Source organism: Diceros bicornis, chromosome 7, assembly GCF_020826845.1.
Source record: "Diceros bicornis minor isolate mBicDic1 chromosome 7, mDicBic1.mat.cur, whole genome shotgun sequence".
Classification (NCBI taxonomy): Eukaryota; Metazoa; Chordata; class Mammalia; order Perissodactyla; family Rhinocerotidae; genus Diceros; species Diceros bicornis.
The window spans coordinates 39,138,546-39,153,795 of record NC_080746.1 but is presented as its reverse complement, the minus strand read 5'-3'; the positions used below and the strand labels follow the sequence as shown (position 1 = coordinate 39,153,795).

At 43.4% G+C, this 15,250-nt stretch overlaps 1 protein-coding gene across 2 annotated transcripts in view; it reads left to right on the top strand.

Annotated features, from left to right (window-relative positions):
* Window positions 1-15,250, top strand: part of AMOTL1 (angiomotin like 1) — a 156,729-nt gene that overhangs the window by 40,315 nt on the left and 101,164 nt on the right. The gene's annotated exons all lie outside the window — the stretch shown is intronic.

Here is a 15,250-nt window from a genome sequence, read left to right as displayed (position 1 = left end):
CCCTGTCCATCAGACTTTCGTCAGCAGTCCCTTCATCAGACTCTCTTCAGTCCCTCCTTTCGAGCATGCCTTCGCTTTCCTGATAGGGCCCTGACTGATATGATGGGGATGATAATAGTACCAGCCTCAGACCATGGTGGTGAGGAGTAAATGCGTTTTAGGAGGAATGCTCAAATAGAGTAACCACCAATAAATGTTTACTGTGTTTTCATGCCGGATACCTTCAGCTGTGGTCAAAACCTTCTGAAAATTTTAATTTTTGACATATAAATTAAATAATATTGCCACTCATCTCCTCTTCCCTGCCTTCTGTTAGGAGGATTCATCAAGACTCAAGAGTTGTGAACAACTCTGTTCCGAGGCAAATATATCCTGCATCCAAAGTTTCTTCCCCCTCCCATTATACAGGGATGAATAAGGAGAAAGGCACTAGGCTTGTAGTTGACCTCCTCTGTGCCGGGCACTTCACGTGCGTCGACAGTCGACCCGGCTTCCCGGCTTGGGTTTAAATCATGTCCCTCACATTGGCACCCCCAAATCTAATGATATCTGAGGATTTCGCTGTCCACGTTACTAAGAAATCAAGTCTTCCTTTAAGGCTACTCTCCAATTTTACGTCCAAGAATTCTCAGGAGTCTTGTTTGCATGCAGAGTCAGTTATAGCTGCTCTGGCCTTTTGCCAGGGGAGCTGGAATTCAGATACACCTTACTGATGCCGGGGGACACCAAGATAACCACTCCACATCCTCTTTTCTCCAGAAACCAGTGGCCACAGGACGCTGGCTATCGCTGCTGCTGCACACCAGCACCTGGAGGCTTGGCCGTTGCTTGCTGGGAGGCTGCCTGAGTTCCCAGTGTCCTCCCTTGTGCTGGCCACAGGGACGAGGACACCACTTTCCTGTGTACACTTTCAGCCGCAGAGCGGGCCCAGGTCCTTCTTGTTACTACACAAGCCCAGACCCACCAAGGGTCTGGGACCAGGTTGACTACCTACCCACCTATGAGCTGGCCTCCAAACGGCCAGGGCCATTCACCCCAACCCTGGATCCACCCAGATCTCTCCACCCTTGGAAGCCTATCTGTCCTGTCTTCCTCCGCCACCAACCCTGAACAGAGCTTCTGCGAGGGAGGGAGTTTTCACTCCAGTTTAACTTTTTCTCAGGATGACTGACAGTGGAAAATTCAATTCCCTTCGCAGGAAACCTCACCCTACCGCCGGGGTGTGGTCTGGCCTCCTGGCTCCAACAAAACAATCACAGAATAGTTCACCATTGTTATAGTTCCCTAAATCTGCTCAGCTCATCTCTTCCATATTGATCTTGTTGGGTATATCAGCTCATTTCATCCTCAGAACAACTCAGTGAGGCAGAAAGAATTATTTTCACTTTATGTTGGAGGAAAGAGAGGCTCAGAGAGGTTAAATAATCTGTCCAATGTCGCACAGCTAGTTAGAGGCAAAGCTGAGATTCAAAATATAATCTCTGGCTCCAGAGCCAATCTCAGTTTCCTGGGGAGGAAAATATACAAGTTGCCCTCCTGGGGAGATTTGGTTGTGGGTTGAATAAAATAAATTATGTAACAATTATCTAGCACTAGGCCTGACAGTACAGTATATGGCTGTTCAGTACATATTCATTGAATAAATGAACGGATAGTAGGTGCTCAAAGCTATATATACATATATTTTTTCTTTAGACCACCAAATAATGATCAATATGGTCCAAAGGAATTTTCCATAATGGGATCTGAAGCAACAACCAGAAAAACTCCTCCTAGCTTCCTTCATTCCCTTCCTATTCTTCCTGTTCTGTATTGCAGCACAGAGGCCCTAGGACAGGAAACCTCTTATGGTTTCCTGATGGTGCTGATGCTGTTTCTAAAGACAACTAAACCTTTGCAGCAGCAGAATTTGGGGCAGGGCAGTCGAAGCCTGGAGAAGAATCTGAAAGAGTAGCTGAGGGCAGGGGACTCAGGCTGGGGTGTGAAATTAATCACCACTCCCCTGAAGATTGATTGTGAAGTGATACTGTGCATTGCCCAGGGGATGAAATTTTATCTCAGCGTGTTGTGGTTGGAAGAGAGAATAGAGTAGGAAGGGGAAACTGACAGTAAATTCCAGATAAATGGTTATCTACCTTGGCTAAAAAAAGAGAAAAGATCAAGGAAGGAGATATGGAATAAGGATAAAATACATGCACACAGAAAAATGGAGAGGGTATTTTCCTTGCCAAAGAGGTGTTTTTACTAGAAATGTTTAAGACTGTATTCAGTCATTCCTGAATATTAAACACAAGCACAACGACCTAGGAGCGATGATATTTCATCAATTGTTAGGGACTACCAGGGTCTACAGACTGTTAAATAACCAGCTTGATCTCTTCAAGAATACTATGATTATGGTTTCTGGGTCACGTTCTTACTGGGTAATCATTCTGGAATATGCTTGTTTGTTTTTGTTTCTCTCAAATCAGTCTTGCCTTGGGTGGACACGTTAAATGTATTTAGTATGTCTTGTTGCTCTCTCTTATCCCTTCCTCTTTCCTCTTTTCTCCCCTGTTCTCACTTCCTGTCTCTGCCCCCCATCTCTGCCTCAGTTTCCCTACGTCAGTCTCCTCACCCCCCGCTTCCTCCTTTTGCTCCTTCCTTCCTTTTCCTGTTTAAGTTGGAAAATGGACAGATAAGGCAATGCTTGCCTTTACAGGGCCCCCTGCCAAAAAATGGAACAGGTCAAATTAAAAAAAAGGATGCTCCTTGGTAAAATGGGGGAAACAGATGTTTAGGGATGGTTTTGCTGTCTCTAGCTGTCTGTGCCTGCTGAAACACACTCCTTACAGGATTGCTAGAAATGGACATTCATCATCATGGCACACGTGTGGTTATGTATTTTAATGTCAAATATGTATATATATTTATCTCTGTGTAATTCTCCTCTCCCTGTGACTTTTGTATCCCCAAATCCAGAGTTGGCGAGATTACTGACCACCTGGTAACAAGATTTATTTTCAACCTCTTCTCAAAGGGTTTTTTTAAGACTACTGGAAGAGTGGACACTGGAGCTGCTTTCAGGTCACTGTGCAACAGTAAATATTTTATGGAGACTTCAGGTTCTTAATACAATAGAGAAGGGACCTGTGGGTGCAGAACCTGTTCGGAGATGAACCCTATGGAAAGTTGGGGAATGAAGCGGGGCTGAATGACAAATGTCTACTGCTGGGATGAGTAACCTGCCAGGGTTCCTCTGTTTCTGTCTCCCAAGGGTTTGCTCTTTATTGGCTGTTGACCAAAAACAAGTGTCCATTATTGTGGCTCTTGCGGTTGGCCAGCTAGAGAACTTTGACTATCTCTTCCTTTTATAAAGATATTTCCGTTTTGGCTCTAAAAGCTATTTTTCCCCCCAAACTCAAAAGAAGGACTCCAAATTCTGAACATTTGCTATGGAAGGAGCGTGGCAGGCAGTTTTATGTCCCTATCAGCCTCTTGTGTGGGTTAACCTCGTGTGACCACTGCTGCCTCTGCCTCCAGTGGGTCCCCTTGTCGTGTGGGAGTGTAACTGGGATTAAATGGGTTAGCGCATCTAAAGCACTTAGAACAGAGCCTGACACCTGACCGGCATCTAATAAATGTTATCCTGATTTTACTGCTTTCCTTTTTTCCCGCCTTCTGCCTCTTCTCTCATCACTTTCAAGGTTGTCTTCCCTCCCTGAACCCCATGCTATTTCTCCTACCCTATTCTGTTCATCTAGTGATACTGAAGGAAAAGGGAAAAAGGAATCAACTACAAAAGAGCAAAGCCAGCCACCACTGCCCAAATAGTGCCTTAGGGCAGATGAGAAAAAAGCATCCCCTCCAAGTGGATGAAGAGCAGAAACACTGTTCCCGGCTTAGGGAGTAGAGTGGAAGCTAGATTTCAGCCCTCCACCCCTGCCTGCCTCACTCCTTTAGCTCAGCACCCTTGTGCAGTGAACAGCTATACAACTGAATATGGTAGCCTTGATTCTTCACTCCCAGTCTTCTCATAGGTATTTCTTCCCTTTTTTTGGGAACTCTTTCAGTGCTGTGTAAATACTAAAAAGATTAAATTCTCCTTTGAATAACTCTTTTGAAATAAATTTCCCCCCAATTATTTACATGATGGGATTTATTTTTACTATCTCTGATCTCTTGAATAAAAACTGTATCTAAAACTTATGATGCTTATGCCAGTAGTTAGCCAAAATTTATTTACTCCAGTTCAAATGGCATTATTAAATGCATTGTAATAAAAGGAGCTAATATTTGTTGAGTGCTTTCCATGTACTGTCGCGTGTTGCTTAACGACAGGGATACTTTCTGAGAAATGCATCGTTAGGCGATTTTGTCATTGTATGAACATCATAGAGTGCACTTACACAAACCTAGATGGCATAGCCTACTACACACCTAAGCTACATGGTACTAATCTCATGGGACCATTGTCATACATGTGGTCCGTCATTGACTGAAGCGTCATCATGCGGCGCATGACTGTCTTAGGTATCTTGGTAATAACTTTATGTCAGTCATCTCAAAATAATCCTGTGAGGCAAGTACTATCATGCCCCTCCTTTTACAGATGGGGAACTGAAGCTTAGATGAGTTAAGTAACTTGCCGGGTCACACCTGGTAAGTGGTAGAGCTGGCGCTTGAATCCAGCTCTGTTCTTCTCTACCGCTGGGATTTTCAGCCACCATCCTCAATTCCAGAGCAAGTTTCTAGAAGCCAAACTCCTGATTCTCAGTGACAGATTTTTGGCAGAACCATAATTTGCAACCAGGTCCATTTGACTGCAAACTAGGGGCTGACCCGTTTACATGCCTACAGTTTGCCACATACTGCAAGCTAGGCTTGGGGACATGAAGGTGAGTGAGACACAGTCCTTCCCTCAAAGAACTGATAGCCTAACTCGGGGAGAAAGACCGATTAACAAAAGAATTTGCGACGTGGAGCTCTGGCTCCTCCAGGCCAATGGGTACTTTTGACTGGGCTTCAGTTTCCTCATCTGTGATATGGGAATGCAAATACCGACTGTATAGGGTTATTGGGAGGGATTGAATGAGATAATTTATGCAAAGTGCTTAGCATATAGTTGGCACTCCATGAGTGGGTGCAATTATTATGATGATGGTGAGTGTTCTAAGGGAGGTATGCAAGGAGGGGCATGGGACCCCAGAGAAGAGGATCCTGAGTCAGTCATGGAGGTCAAGGGGAGGCCAGGCAGGCTTCCTGGAGGAGATGCATGCTTCACAGCATGACCTGCAGGAGCAAAGGTTCAGGGCATGAACAGTAGCATGTCTGTCTGAGAGCAGCTGGCGGCAGCCCCAGTGAGCTCCTTCTCTGAGGTCCGTGTAACGGGTGCTGAATAATGCAGTGCAGCTAAGTGAAGCTGGATCTTCTCCCTCGTACAAGCGCAATTTAGCGTGGAAACTAAAAAGTGGGGCTGTACCTATTAACTCCTTCCTCAAATGCTGTGCCTGTCTTGATGCCTCATAGAGTCTGTTTGTCCCTCTTTTAAAAGGCCCTTAAATTTGGCTCGGTGGGGTTCAGTGGGACACAGCTGTGACACCTTGCTCACTTGGATTTCACTCCTTTTTCCATGATCATCATCGTTATTGCTCTTTACTACTATCAGCTCCCTGGAGCTGACGTTCCATACTGTTTACCAAATGAGAGACTGAGGAATCCTCTAACGCAGGTACAGGGACGTAACCCAGTGTAGGCGGGTGTTTGTCAGAATTAGCAAACAAAAATAAAGAATACCCAATTAAATTTGAATTTCAGATAAACAGCAAAGGATTTTTTTCTTTTTTAGTATACATATATCCCCTGGAATCCTGGAGCATACTAGACTAAAAAAATTTTGTTGCTCATCTGAAATTCTAATCGAGCTGGTGTCATGTGTTTTACCTGGCAGCCCTGAGTGTGGAAGCGGCGTCTGGGGATGCTCTGCTCTTTGCATTGGATTTTAGCTTGCTCTGGTAGGGGGTGTGCTAAAACCTGGCTCAGTTCCTGTCACCAGCTATTCAGTTCCCAGCAGACTCCATTTAGGTGCTTACATCAATGAGACCTGATTGCTGATGGGTGTGTAATTTTATCACCTCAGTCAGAAAATGGATGTTGGAAATTAACCCTTCCTACAGCAGAAATCCTAAACAACTTCAGGGATTTGGTGCATGCTTCATTTTGTTTACTATATAAACAGGACAATCTTTCTCCTGGATAGGCTACATGGCTTCTAGAGTCTGGCTATTGAGGTTCTGATTTTCTCCATTCTCTTTTTAACAAAAGCTCAGGTCTGACCTACGCTGTTTTGGAGAGTCAGAGCATCTTAGTGTCCTCATGGGAGTGAATAGCCAGTGCCCTCCCGGGGCACGGTCACTCAGCCTGTGCCAGATTATCCTCAGAGGGGGTGTTGTATGTATGGGGCAGGGGGTCGTGCCTCCTGAGAAAACCTGGTTTATTGTTATACAGTGATCATTATTATAACAGTTTCTTCGTAGGGAGCTGAAACCTGACTTCCTGTTTATTGCAGCCACTTGTCCTTGTTTTGCCCTCTAGAGCTTTCAAACATTTTTTTTACTGTGACCCAACAGAAGGAAACATTTTACATCTATACTCACACATACAAATTTTAATTTAAATATAACTAAAACAGAAGTTTCATGGAATAGCAATTACTCTTAGTGGGTTGGCTGCATCTGATATTTTCTATTATGCCCTATTTTATTTATTTATTTATTTATTTGTGAGGAAGATCGGCCCTGTGCTAACATCTGCCAATCTCTTCTTGTTTTTTTTCGCTGAGGAAGACTGGCCCTGGGCTAACATCCATGCCCGTCTTCCTCCACTTTATATGGGACGCCGCCACAGCATGGCTTGACAAGCAGTGCGTCGGTGCGCCTGAGATCCGAACCGGCAAACCCCGGGCCGCTGCAGCGGAGCATGCGCACTTAACCGCTTGCGGCACCGGGCCAGCCCCTATTTTATTTATTTAAAATGCTGGTTAACCTAGTCAGTTGATTTTCACTAATGGGTTGCCAACTACCATTTGAAAAACAATGTTTTAGAGTGTTATATGGAATAGGTTTGTTCCTCCTTTCTAAAAGCTCCTGAAATATTTGCAGATGGCTATCAAATTGTATCTTAATCTTCTCTTCTCCATGCTAGGTATCTTTCTTAATATGCTCCGGTTTCTGCATCAGCTGAGTAGTTTCTAGTTGAGGAAAGTTTCCCTTAAAACCTGGCTCTGCGAACTGAGCACATGACCTCACATACAGCTTGACCAATTCTTGGTATAGTGGGATGGTCAGACCCCTTGATTGCAACCCTCCCCACCCAGGTTAATATCACTCCATTAATCAATACCTATGGGGTATGGTTGTTTAATTATTTATTAATTTGCCTAAAATACCTAATCTAGCCCATTTTTTCCTGTTTTGTCTATAAGGGTATCTTGAGATGTTTTTCTTAATTAGGGTGAGGGAGGCTCAAATCAAGATGCCCATCATTCATATTTCCTGGATCTACCACGTAAATATTCCAAAGCTCCGCAAATGTAAACAAAAAGAAACTGTCTAGCACATTCTAGCACAGCAATAATTAAAACTCCTCTAAAATGACCATCTTTTGAAAGAAAATGGATAGCAGGTTAGTAATAATAGCTAATATTTATGGAGCCTGTGCTGTGTGCTAAGCACTATACTGAGAGCTTTATATGTAATTGACTTATGCATTTCTCACACCCCTTTGAGGTGGACACTATTGTTACTAATACTTATGAAAAGAGGAAAAACTGAGCTTTCGTAAAGTTAAGTAATTTAGCCAAGTCATGTAAATAATAAGTGGCAGAGGGGTAGTTGATCCCAGGCCCATCTGACTCCTAAGCCTGTGTTGTAAAATACTTAGCTGCCCACCACAGACTGAAACCCATCTCTGGTGGTTTAGAGAGAATGTATGTAACATGCCTAGCAGAGTGCTTTTGTGGAGGCTGAATAGATCTTACTCCCTCCTGTAAGGAAAGGCAAGAACTTTGTATCAAGTTCAGGTCCCTTACAGCCCCCAGGAGTCTGTGGAAACTGTCTGATCCATTTCTAACTGCGCTAGGGCCAGGCATCAGAGTGCTGTCCAGTGGAGCAGTAAGGTCTGGAGTCAGGGTTGCATCTCTCCTGTCCCACCGAGCTGGGAGGAGGAACTGCGTGCTTGAGGGCCACACAGCGTAGTGGTTAAGAGCAAGAGCTCTGCTCTGACAAACAGGCTTGAATCCTGGCTCTGTCACTCATTAGTCATGTGATCTCGGGAAATTCACATCGCCTCACCTAGCTTCTTTTCATCATGTGTAAAACATGGGTAATAATACCTACCTTGCACGGTAGTGTGTGCTGATGAAATGAGATAATGTATGAAATCGCCTGGCACAGAGGAGACACTACTCCGCACATGCTAGTTCAAGACAGAAAACTGGGTTTTGATCATCCTTCTCTTACAATATCTCTTGCCTGTTTCCTCATTTAGGTTGGGATTCTGAGTGCGTAGAAATGTAGGTCCCCAAATGTCCTAAACCAGTGGTTCTCAAAGTGTGGTCTGTGGACCAGCAGCATTAGCATCATCTGGGAACTTGTTAGAAATACAATTCTTGGGCCCTACCCTGACTACTGAGTCAGAAACTCTGGAGTGGCACCCAGCAGTCTAACAAGCTCTTCAGGTGACTCTGGGGCAGCTAAAGTTTAAGAACACTGCCCTAATGGCCCTGAGGATGCTGGGTCCTTCCCTGTTTTCAATAGGATTCGAGTGAAGCCTCTAGAGATACTGCATCTTTAGGATAGATATTGACCACATACAAAGACTGTGGAGTTTACTTTCAGGTTGTTTCCATTTAATCCTTTTATTATTTATCCTGAATTGGTTATTTTATGATTTTCCTTTTCTCTCTTCCACTTAATTTGAAAGTCATGTTGTATATACCTCCCATCATAAAGGCTGACTAGGAAGGGCCTGTTCCCAGACACTGGGTAAAGGAGCCTAGTAACATTCCTAAGGAACCCTTCCTGGGCCATCCCTGGATCCTCAGTACAGGATACCTGAAGGTCCTCTCTCCCTTTGCCTCCTCTAAGTTCCTCACCTCATTGAGCCCTTTCCTGCTTCATGATCTTTGCATGTGTGTTTGCTCAGCTGGAATGCTCTTCTAGCCCCCTCTTCTTCAAGTGACTCTATTTAAATATCACCATCTTGGAGAAGCCTTTCCTTTCCACCCTCTCTAAGTAGCCACCCTTCTCCCTTGTTAGTCTCTGTTATTGCACTCTGCTCCTTTTCTTCATCACACGTGGACCAATTTGTAATTATACATTTATTTATATACATTTTAGTAAGACAGAGCCCATACCAGGGTGTTCCTGCACCTATTGGAATGTGTGGCTTATTATTTGGTGTAATTGATAATATTTTTTGAATGAATGATACAATGAATGAATGAATGAACCATTGCAGGTCTCACATAGCTCTGCCTTCTCTCAAACTCTATTGTGCTTTCAGTTAATCCTTCTGTTTAGGATGTAATTTTTTTCTAATTATTCCCCTCTTTACCTTGAACTTTTCTGAAATCTCTGTTCTATTATTGTTATGCTGGATCTATCGCTGACACACAAAAAAATATTTTCTGATTTCTGGATGGATAACTTACAGAACTTTTAAGATGTGAATTTTACCTCCTCTCCACACTCTGAGTTTATGCTGTAAAACAACTTTTTTGTGTGTGTGAATTGAACCATCCAGAGCAGCTAGAGCCATTAGGAATGGTGAGAACTTCCTCACTTCTCTCTGTTTGGCATTTAAAGTACAAGACATGCTGGTCTTTAATGCGTGTTCTAGAAAGAGAAGAACTAGAACTGCTGTATAGGTTATGGATGGGCCATTTTTCTCACTGTTCTTTCTAACTATGAACAAAAGGACATGTTTTAAGAATAGAACACCTGAGCATCTTTTTCAGAATGGTGACTACAAGGGATCTTAAGTATGAACATTCTGATATAAGTTATCTCCAGTAATTGTGACCATTCTTGTTTTTAATAGTGATTTTATGTTGCTGTTGTTTTAGAAACTCAGTATGATTCCAGTTTTAGGAAAAAACCCATATATCTGTATCATCGTTGGAAATAAGAGAGTAAAACATGATTAGTTTTTTGTTCATGAAAAGAGAAGGAAGAAATTACCACAGTATAATATACCATAGGATGAACAAAACCAAGGTTTCCTCCTATTAGTATGCAGCTGGATTCACCCAACAACTCAGTGGAATGATCAACATAGAAGCTTGGGAGCCTGTAAACTGAGCAACATCAATTACTCAACTAACTCAGTGACTTTCAACTGGGGGCAATTTTGCCCCATGGTAATGTCTGGAGGCAAAATTAGTTGCTGCAACTTGGGGTGGGGTTGGGGGTGTTGCTACTGGCATGTAGTGGGTAGAGGCCAGGGATGCTGTTAAACATCCTACAATGCACAGGGCAGTCCCTCACAACAGAGAGCTCTCAGCCCCAAATGTCAATAGTGCCAAGGTTGAGGAACCCTGAAATAACCAATTGACCAAAAAGTATGAGCTTTCAATACTCCCAAGGTTTCTGTAGTAATAGTAGCAAATAATAATTTAAATGATTATCATTTATTAAATACCTGTGACATGCAGACTCTCTATATTCACAGCTACTCAGTGTCTCAGTCAGTATCCGACGCCAGGCTTGTTTGGGGCCAGTGTCTCTACTCTTCCTCCTTAGCTGTTTGGTCTAAGATCATATCTACCCTCTGTTTCTTGTGTTTTATATAGATCAAATTATGTGTTTAGCACGTATTAGGTAATATGCTCACAGGAGAAAGCCATGAGACAAGAAGAGACTGGTGTGTCACTCTGGGTGTGAAGCTAAAAACATCCAGGCAAACAGGCCTCAGATCCATAACTTACTAATTGAGCCAAACACCTGTGTAGGATGGTAGCTCAGAGCCCGGCCCTTAGTAGGTACGTACTTAATATTGGTTGGGAAATTTTTTTCATAATCAACAGAGTCCTTGGGTAAGCTTCAAATGGAGCAGTGTTTCCAAATGACCTATTCTGCTATAGAACGTTTAATTCCTCCTAGGAGTGGTTTCCTCATCACTAAGTTACCTGATATTTCCAGAACTGCAGAGGTGTCTCATCTGATGTATCTTCCACTTGCCCTTCACATCTTCCTCTTTGTTTTTCACTCTTCCATTCTTAGTCAGTCTGGCTTGGCCCAGGCTCATCCCTTGCCCCTCCCTCTCCTCACAGCAATATTTTCCCCACACCCTCCACTTTAGGCACTCCCATAGTCCCTGAATTTTGCTCCTGTCAACAGTTTGCAAGAAGGGGGCAGGGCTCGTGTCAGAATCTCCAGAGGAGGCATGTGCCGTGTGAAAAAGCTTATTCGAGAACATTATTTCATATTTGAAAACAAGCAGGAAAAAAGATACAACTGTTGTCGTTGTAAAACAGAGGACTGAAAGAAAAGCTTGGAAAACATCTTCTAGCCTGGTGAAAATATAAGGGTTTATCAAATCTGGGGTTGGTGTCACCATTTTATATTTATGAAAAGAAGAGGAGGTTCAAAAGAAAAGTGTTGAGAAGCAGGCAATGTGTGCCTTCCTTTCCTGGGTCCATGCTCCTGCTAGTAATGTCCCCCTCCTCTCAGCACTCGGATTGCTTTTTCCCCTGTGCAAAGTCAGTCACTCCTCTGTGCTCCCACATGCCTTGTTTTTAACCTCTAATAGGTCTTTATCATATTAAGATCTGATGTAGTAAATACTTCTGAAGCAGGATCGCAAGAACACGATAACTCCAGTGAGCTAGTCGGAGACCGTAGTCTGGTGGCCCTCACACTTCAGTCTGCCACGAGTCACTTCTAGTGCATTCTGGGACTCTACCCTTACAGATTCTGAATCTCTACGATTTGGAGATGGGGAGAGCAGGAATTTAAATTTTTACACTCTTTGGTTTATAAATCACACTTTGGAAAGCACTATAGAACTTGGGCTTAAAAAATATCCTTACATGTTCTAGAAGCAAAACAAGCATTTTGATTCATACAGCCTGGCTGCATTCAGTCATTGGTTTGTTCATTCCACAGTCATTAACTGAGAACTACTAATTGTGGTGTGGCCTGTCCTGGGAGATGCTGTGCAGTAGCTGTCCCTTTCGTCATCATGCCTGTCCACTCTTCTTTTGCCATTTGTCGTTTCCCTCCTAGCAAGCTCAGACCCATTCTTAGGGCCCATCCCAGTCAAAGTAGCAGCTGATAACGACTCTAAGGGTGTATTTAGGTGTGTGCTAAGAAGAAGAGTGAGTGGGAAGGAGATCTGTAATTTAATAGAGAATTTAAATTCCTTGGTATTTCAGATCACTGGAGGAGAAGGGAAGGGTTTCTTTTACTGAATTCCTATGATGTGCCCAGCACTTGGCATGTATTATCTAATTTAATCCTTACAATAAGCCTATGGAGTAAGTCTAATCATTCTCATTTTACAGAGGAGGAAGCTGAGGCTTGTGTTACTCCTCATAGCTGGAAATAGGTGGAACCAGGACCAGAACCCAGGACTTACTCTAAAGGCCATCCTCCTTCTCCTCTACTTGGATGCCTCTGTTACCTCCCTCTTCTCCCGGCCTCTGTGCTTGTCTGGAACGTCCTGAACCTGCCCTGTTTGGAGTTAAAGGCTGTCCTCTGAGCTGTCCCTAAGAGCACTGACATTGTTCCATCACCTTAACTCTCCTAGGGGTGAGTAAAAGACAACTTGGGTGACTTTAGAAAGGATGCTGACCTTTAGAATGAGTATATGGATCCAAAGAGAAAACAGAGGCTGACTGCTTCACCACCTGTCTGCTAGTAAAGCTGCATTCAGTTTTTATTGTCAACATACCTTGTTTCTATTTGATCCCAACCATACCTTGGAATCTCCGACTGAATATACCGTCACATGTTATTGATGACCTCTTACTAATCCCAAGTCTTTTCCTCAGGCCTTAGTTCCTGAACAATAGATGCAGATATATTTGATGTAGAAGATTATTCATTTTCTATATTTGGTGTAGTGATTATTAACAGTTGAGGAAATTAAGGTGCATGGAGGGGAAAAATTGGTCTCCAGGAGTACTTTCTGCCTGTGCTGCCATGCGTTTGACTCTTAAATTATCTCTTGGTATCAGTGTGAAGAGTCTGGGCTAGGTCCACCTAATTGAACCGGAATATTCTTGAGCCCACAAGCTGTGCCTATCATTTCATCAGAAGTCTAGGAATCTGTGGCATTTGATACAGGGACCATCTTCTTAAAACTTCCTCTGGCTTCCATGCCTTCCCCAGCTTCTTCCTCTTCTTCCTCCTCCTTTCCCTAATTTTTCATTGTGGACATTCTCCAGGTAAACTGGTCTTCACAGCTCCACCACTTTTTTTTTTTTTTAAAGATTTTATTTATTTATTTTATTTCCCCCCAAAGCCCCAGTAGATAGTTGTATGTCATAGTTGCACATCCTTCTAGTTGCTGTATGTGGGACGCGGCCTCAGCATGGCCGGAGAAGCGGTGCGTCGGTGCGCACCCGGGATCCGAACCCGGGCTGCCAGCAGCGGAGCGCACACTTAACCGCTAAGCCACGGGGCCAGCCCCTCCACCGCTTTTTTTGTGTACACTTCTGTTCTCGATTCTCATGCAGGCTCTTGTTCCTTATTTCCTTTTGCCCAGAGGACAGTAAGTCTCTCAACATCTTTCTGAGACCAGTTCCCCCCTGCTCCCCCAACTCTGCTTCTTCCATTATTGGTCCAATGACCCATTCTTCTAAGAATGTTCCATTCTTCCTATGACCCAGGCTCAAAATCTGGGTTAACTTGATTATTTTGTTCTTTCTCCCAGGATAGCAATTTAGTCAATGAAGAGAGTAAAATCTTGCTTCAAAGATTTGGTATCTTTCTTCATTGTATTTGGTATCTTCAAAGATTTGGTATCTTCAAAGATTTGGTACCTACATGGTATCTCTCTCTTCCTTTCCATCTCCGATGCCCCAACCTCACATGTCATTGCTTCCTGCAACTATTTCCCAGATTCTCCCTATCTCACAGGGCTATTGGAGGGTTGGTTGAAATAATATTAGCAAATGTATGTTTGAGCACTTATAGACATTGTGTTTAGTATTTTACATTTGTTACTTTATTCAATCCTTACAACCATCTTGTGAAGCTTGGTGCTATTTTCATTATCTTGCAAATGAGGAAACTGAGGCTTAGAGAAGTTAGGTGACCTGCCCAAGGTCACACAGATGGTAAGTGGCTGCACTGTGACTCAACCCATGCCTGTTTTGTTTCAGTGGATGCTTATAACTGGTAAATTCTGCTGCTTCCTAGGATATAGTATGGTATCTAATGGGGGCAATAAATAAGTGTTAGTTTCCTTCCTTCTTTCCCTCCTTTTTCTATCCATTACCTCTTCTCCAGTCTATACTACATTCATACAAATGCTGGCTGCCTCTGAGCTCCACCACCCTTCAAGCTCTCCCTCCTGCCTGTAGTCAGACCTTCTCTCCCTCTTTTTCAGACATCGGCTTGATCTCCTGCCTTGTTGCTGTCTTGTTTTCTGTTTGCATATCTTATCTTCTTAAATAGATAATAAATCCTTGAAGGGCTGGTTAGCTGCTGTTTATTTCTTTTGTGTGCCCTCAAGTACTAGGATAGCTGACTTTAAATAGTGTAGGTATTTGGTAAATAAGTGCTAAATTACTGCATTTGGGCATTATTTTGAGAGGAGAGGTTCCTGAGCTAGCCATCATGGGAATCAGAGTAGACTGGAATCAGAAGGGCACACAACCCACCAGGATTGACTGGAGGAGTAAGACTGCTGACAGACTAGTTAGGCCATTGCCACAATCCAGGCAGGAATCGCTGAAGGAATCCTGGCCTAGTGAGAAGGCAAAGAGGAGAGGAGCACAAGATAAGAGGCTGGTATGCACTGACTCTCCTGTTAACATCTTCCGCAGCAACTGCACTATGACCTGGCCTCTCATCCTCTGAGCAACAGAGCCGGCCCCTGAAAGCTAGGGAGAAATGTTATGGTGGGGGTGGGTTGCAGGTCCCCAGATCAAGGCTCCAGAGGTCTGCCTAGTATAATAGAGTGAGTGACTAGTGTTACTTAGTACAGCTGATTTAAGAGGTAGGGGAGAATCTGCAACATTTTTCCAGAGTCATTTTCTTTG